We start from the raw sequence: 6,041 nt of genomic DNA on the forward strand, positions 1-6,041 counted from the left end.
CTAAAGTGCTATTACGAAGTGCAGAGTGGTTTAACGCCCTCTTCACCAAACTTTCGTGATTAATTATTTCTCAGTAATTTAGCCTAGGTTAGAATCGCATATACTCGCACTATAGCTGCATTGATGACTGCAGTTTAAAAGGAACCAGAACGTTGAATAATTTTACAGACTCACATTTTGTAGCGAACGACTTCTATTTTATGTAGGAGAGGGGCAATACAGTTGTTTCCACATATTCAGAACAAACCATCTTTCTCAATTCTCTCATATTTCACAATTGAATGCAAAACAGTAGGCTACTGAAGGCAGTTCATATTTCCTGGATGGAAACTATAAATCAGGCGCTATGCGAGTAGATTCACAGACACACGCTGTACAGTCCAAACTTGAAACGTGAGCGTTCTAACTGTTTTCACATTGTGGACATTCTAGCCGTTTCCTGTGCTGAAAGATGTTCCACGCCGTCACGCCCATTATGATGTCATTGTCTCCGCGCCAGGTAGAAGCACATTAGTGATGCTGAAATTATGCTTTTAAAAACCGTTAGTGATGCCTGACAGGACGGAGGCAAACCCTCCAATGGGTGGGAGACCCGCTTAAGTCAGAGTGCGTAACGGTCGCATGATTTCAGCCCGAGGTTTGCGCCTTCTCTCCGCGGGAGATGGAAAACAGACAGCGGGGAAATTAGTACCGCACCCTGGGAATTGCGAACGGCCCGTGACTTTTCTGAAAAACTTTCTAAAAATACCGTTGTATTCACAGAAAACCCGTTGTGGGAGTGTGCGCGCGGACACGTCGTCATGTGCAGCTGTCTGATGATGTTGGCGCCCCACCCTTTTCCTAATGAAGGGATGATTGTCACCACCTAGTCTCAGGGGTGCGGTTTGTCTCCAAAAGCAGGGTTTGTGTTGAGTGGGGCCTGCCTGGGGACTACCCCCCCTCCGTGACCCCGGATAGCATCAGAGTGTCCGCCTCTCCCCGGGAGCTTTCATTCTGAGCTAATTAGGAGTTATTTTGCTCTCAAAATTAGGTTATTTAGATAGTTAAGAGTCTTTTTCCTACCCCGAGAGTGTACCAGAAAGTCCCCTAGGAGTTTGGACAAGGGCAGTCTCAGGTTGTCTGTGGACTGTGGTCTGCTCCAGAGCTGATTTGAAAGCAAAGTGCACATATGTGAAGCTATCATTGGTGATGCACTAATCTAGACAGGCTCAATGGTGGCTGTGCTGAGATGAAAACATATTATAGAAGTGTACTGTGGTTCAGCGGAACTTCATAGTATGGAACCAAACCGTTCATGATGAAAAAAACTGCACCATGGTTTGGAAAAAAAAAGATGTGAAAACATTCAAACTGCCCAGAACATTGAAGGGACGCCAGATCGCGAGACAATGCTCTCTCTGAGAATTCTACATTTGTGAGCTGGACACTAAGAACCAACCTGTCCATCATCCAGTGACCCCGTCCCTTCCTGACTGCCTGCCCAGACTTGCTCTTGGCTCAGAACACACTTAAATGCACTCTTGACAAACCGTCACTCCACATGGGTGTAAATACCCTCGGGTAAAAATGCGGATTGTCAGCTTTCACTTTTATAGAAGGTGTTTACCTTGGACGTGAACATGACATGTATTTACTGTGGACAGAACCATGCACGGCCCTTTGCGATCGCGCCACTGTCCAAATACTTACGGACTGCACTGTATGTGCTCGACCACACTCCTCGCCCGTGTCAAGAGGTAGAAGCGCATGCCCCAGGTGAGGCTCTCTCCTGCCCGCTCTATGTGACCCAGCTCCTGGCCTACGTGACCCCAGCTCCTGGCCTGATATCGAGTTCTCTCCTGCCTGATTTACGTAACTGATCGGGCCTGATCTCCGGCTCTCTCCTGGCCTGCTCTTCTGTCGGACCTTCCCTGCGCGTCTCCATGCCTCTGCCCAAAGGCATCTGCAGCTCACCCACGACGCTTTTGTCTCCGTCCGATCTCTCCCACCCCCGTAATCACCCCAATATCTCCCACATTCCTGCCGAGTTCACATTCCCCTCATACCCTCAGAGCAAACCTACCGGGCTGTTATAGGGCCGCCTCTTCCCAGTCCTCTCGGACAATCCACCACAAAAATCTACAGGCGGTGCCCAGTGAAATATTCAGTGTTAAACCAACGCGTACAGAGTACATATGGGTCTGGACTTGTTTGTCAGAATTGAATTAACACCGACTCGACATTTTACTGTGTACTACAAGGCCCGGAGCGTGATGTGCAGTTCCCTTATTTGTACGTTGGTGCTCTTAAAAGTTAGGGGAATTGCCATATGAACAACAGCTTCCGTGATTTATCTTTGCAATATAAAAATCCTATTCTAATCCGATGTGTTCTTCAGCTTCATGGATTAAATGTCTCTCTAAGCCAGCGATGAGCCAGGAAGGCCATATCTGCTTCTGGATTTCAGAGCAACTTGTCCTCTTAATCATTAAATTAGCCCAATCATTTACATGATCTGTCATTTATAGCCACATTCCGTGATATTTACAGCAGCTGATAAATGTTCTTGTCTTCTAGTATTTTATTGTGGTCTAATTTATAGGTGATGAACTTTTGATGCAAACCTGCAGACACTGCGGCCCTCCAGGACTGGAGTTAAACCTGCAGACACTGCGCCCCCTCCAGGACTGGAGTTAAACCTGCAGACACTGCGCCCCCTCCAGGACTGGAGTTAAACCTGCAGACACTGCGGCCCTCCAGGACTGGAGTTAAACCTGCAGACACTGCGGCCCTCCAGGACTGGAGTTAAACCTGCAGACACTGCACCCCCTCCAGGACTGGAGTTAAACCTGCAGACCCTGCGGCCCCTCCAGGACTAGAGTTAAACCTGCAGACACAGTGCCCCCTCCAGGACTGGAGTTAAACCTGCAGACACTGCGCCCCCTCCAGGACTAGAGTTAAACCTGCAGACACTGTGGTCCTCCAGGACTGGAGTTAAACCTGCAGACACTGCGCCCCCTCCAGGACTGGAGTTAAACCTGCAGACACTGCGCCCCCTCCAGGACTAGAGTTAAACCTGCAGACACTGTGGTCCTCCAGGACTGGAGTTAAACCTGCAGACACTGCGCCCCTCCAGGACTCGAGTTAAACCTGCAGACACTGCAGCCCCCTCCAGGACTGGAGTTGCCTGTCCCTGATTCGGCTGTGCAGTGTGAATGCGAGCAGGATGTAGAGCTTTCCCCAGCAGAGGGCAGCACAGCGACACGGACGCGGGCCCCTTGCAGCCGATCCGCTGTCCCACGGAGAGGCCAGAGAGCATTTCGGCACAGGCCCACGGGACGGAGAGAGCAGATGTCTCCCCCCCTGCCCGTCTGGCCACATCTCTGTAAATAATAGCCCCCGCCTGCTGTCGTCTCCGTCTCCGCTTCCCAAGGCTACCCGCCCGCCCGCGCCCCCACTCGCCTCTCCCAACAGCGGCAGCAGCAGAGTTAAAAAAACACGACGCGGGCGTTTAAAGCCAGCGCTGCAGGGTCTCCGTGTTCTTTTTAATCAGCAGCGGATGTGAGTGAGTGGGCCCCCAAATCAGTGACTTAAATGACATTTTAAAAAGTCTTTGAATAAATAGTTTTTTTTTTTTTTGTGTTTTAGTTTTCTCTCCGATATTCAGCGTTGCAGAACGCCACTGTTCTAGAATGCCGCTGCTTTCCATTCACCAGTAGTGACTGTGACATCAGCATTGGAATGTTCAGCCGAGGACATTCCAGTCACGGACAGCATTTGTGCTCTGACGTGTATTTAAGTGGTTAAACTGGACACTTAAATATTACCCACGTATCCCCGCTGATGCATACGGTCGCATTCTGGACCCTAAACACTGGAATAAGAGCAGGGTGGGGGAAGGGGGTTGACGTGCGTTTTGGGCGGAACCTTGCTCTTCCTCAGAACCGCCTCGCTTTTCTCAGCCGGGCCTGGTACCGCACTCAGCCGGCCCTGGTACCGCACACGGGACCCCACCCGGACCGCCCTAATGGAACACCTGTCCTAAAATCACCCCTCCTCCTCGTTCAGGGGAACGCCCTTCCACACAGCGCACGTGTGTCTGTAAGGGCTTCACTAAGACTGCAGAACCACAACACTGCAATCACACACTTACATACACTACATTTCACACTCCGTCTGTCTCTCACACACACACACACACACACACACACACACAGCTGCCTCAATTCACACACACACACACACACACACTCACTCACCCACACACACACACACACACACACACATTACACACACACACAGCTGCCTCAATTCACACACACACACACACACACACTCACTCACTCACTCACTCACTCACTCACTCACTCACTCACTCACTCACTCACTCACTCACCCACCCACCCACCCACCCACACACACACACACACACAGTACATTTCACACTCCGTCTGTCTCTCACACACACACACACACACAGCTGCCTCAATTCACACACACACACACACACATTACACACACACACACAGCTGCCTCAATTCACACACACACTCACTCACCCACACACACACACACAGTACATTTCACACTCCGTCTGTCTCTCACACACACACACACACACACACACACAGCTGTCTACCCACACACACACACTTACTCACCCACACATGTCAGTCCATTTATATGGAAAAATATGGCGGGATATTTTAAGGTATGGCAAGATTTTGAAATATGTTTTATACTTGTAAAAATGTAAAAAGGCAGTTATAATAATTGATGTTACAGATACCAGATCATGGGGCCCATCCACACACTGGACAGAGCCTGAACCGATACCAGACCATGGGGCCCATCCACACACTGGAACAGAGCCTAACAGACACCAGACCATGGGGCCCATCCACACACTGGAACAGAGCCTAACAGACACCAGACCATGGGGCCCATCCACACACTGGAACAGAGCCTAACAGATACCAGACCATGGGGTCCATCCACACAGTGGAACAGAGCCTTCACAGACACCAGACCATGGGGCCCATCCACACACTGGAACAGAGCCTTAACCGATACCAGACCATGGGGCCCATCCACACACTGGAAGAGAGCCTAACAGATACCAGACCATGGGGTCCATCCACACACTGGAACAGAGCCTTCACAGACACCAGACCATGGGGCTCTTTGGAGCTTCAGTTTGATGCCACGTCAGTTACAAACGTGACAGACAGGGATGAGATGGAACCACAGTATGACCAACTATGCGTCATGGGGTCTAAAAAAAAAAAGAAAAGCCCATGGACTCCCAGTGGTCCCAGTGAAGCTGGTTTTAATATGTCCATCCCGCTGATGTAGCCGCGGCTTACTGGAGGAGACCTGCGGGCTAATGCCGCAGATATTAAGTGGACTAACGGTAATGTCTGTGTAAACACTTCTCGGCGGCTGAGCTGTGCGTTGCGGAGGCCGTCTACGTCACCGCGGTCGCTGGAGACTCACGCCACGGCCGTCAAAGCCCTCGCTGAACACTGACCGGGAGAACTGCATTATTTAAGGAATAAACGTTGTAAAAGTTACACGCCCGACGGCAGGTCATGCGATGGGGCTACGCTGTCGCACTTTTCTGAGGCTCGTCTTCCCTCCGCCGGGCCGGCCTTCCCCGAGTGAGTCACCCTGTCGCCCCAAAACATGCATTTTTAAACTCGTATCTTTCAATATCGACGAGCAAGCCAGCAAGATTCTTAGTCGTTTGTTTTGTCTCATCGATAATGCTAATTTTTCACATTAAACGCTGTTGGGGTCCGCGCTACGGAGTAACATTGGCTCAGTTAACAGAATGAGTTTCTGACAAGTCTTAAATTAATTTATGACCATACTTGATGATTTAAAGGCATTATTCAGAGTGAAATCCTTAGGCCTGTCAGACGCAGGTTTGAATTTGGACACGCTGTGCAGGTTTTGATACAAGTCACACACACACACACGCACTACAAAAGTAGTGTGTCACTATAAACACACACACACCACAGAAGTAGTGTTTCACTATAAACACACACACTATAAAA

The sequence above is a fragment of the Conger conger genome, chromosome 9 (assembly GCF_963514075.1).
Source record: "Conger conger chromosome 9, fConCon1.1, whole genome shotgun sequence".
Lineage (NCBI taxonomy): Eukaryota > Metazoa > Chordata > Actinopteri > Anguilliformes > Congridae > Conger > Conger conger.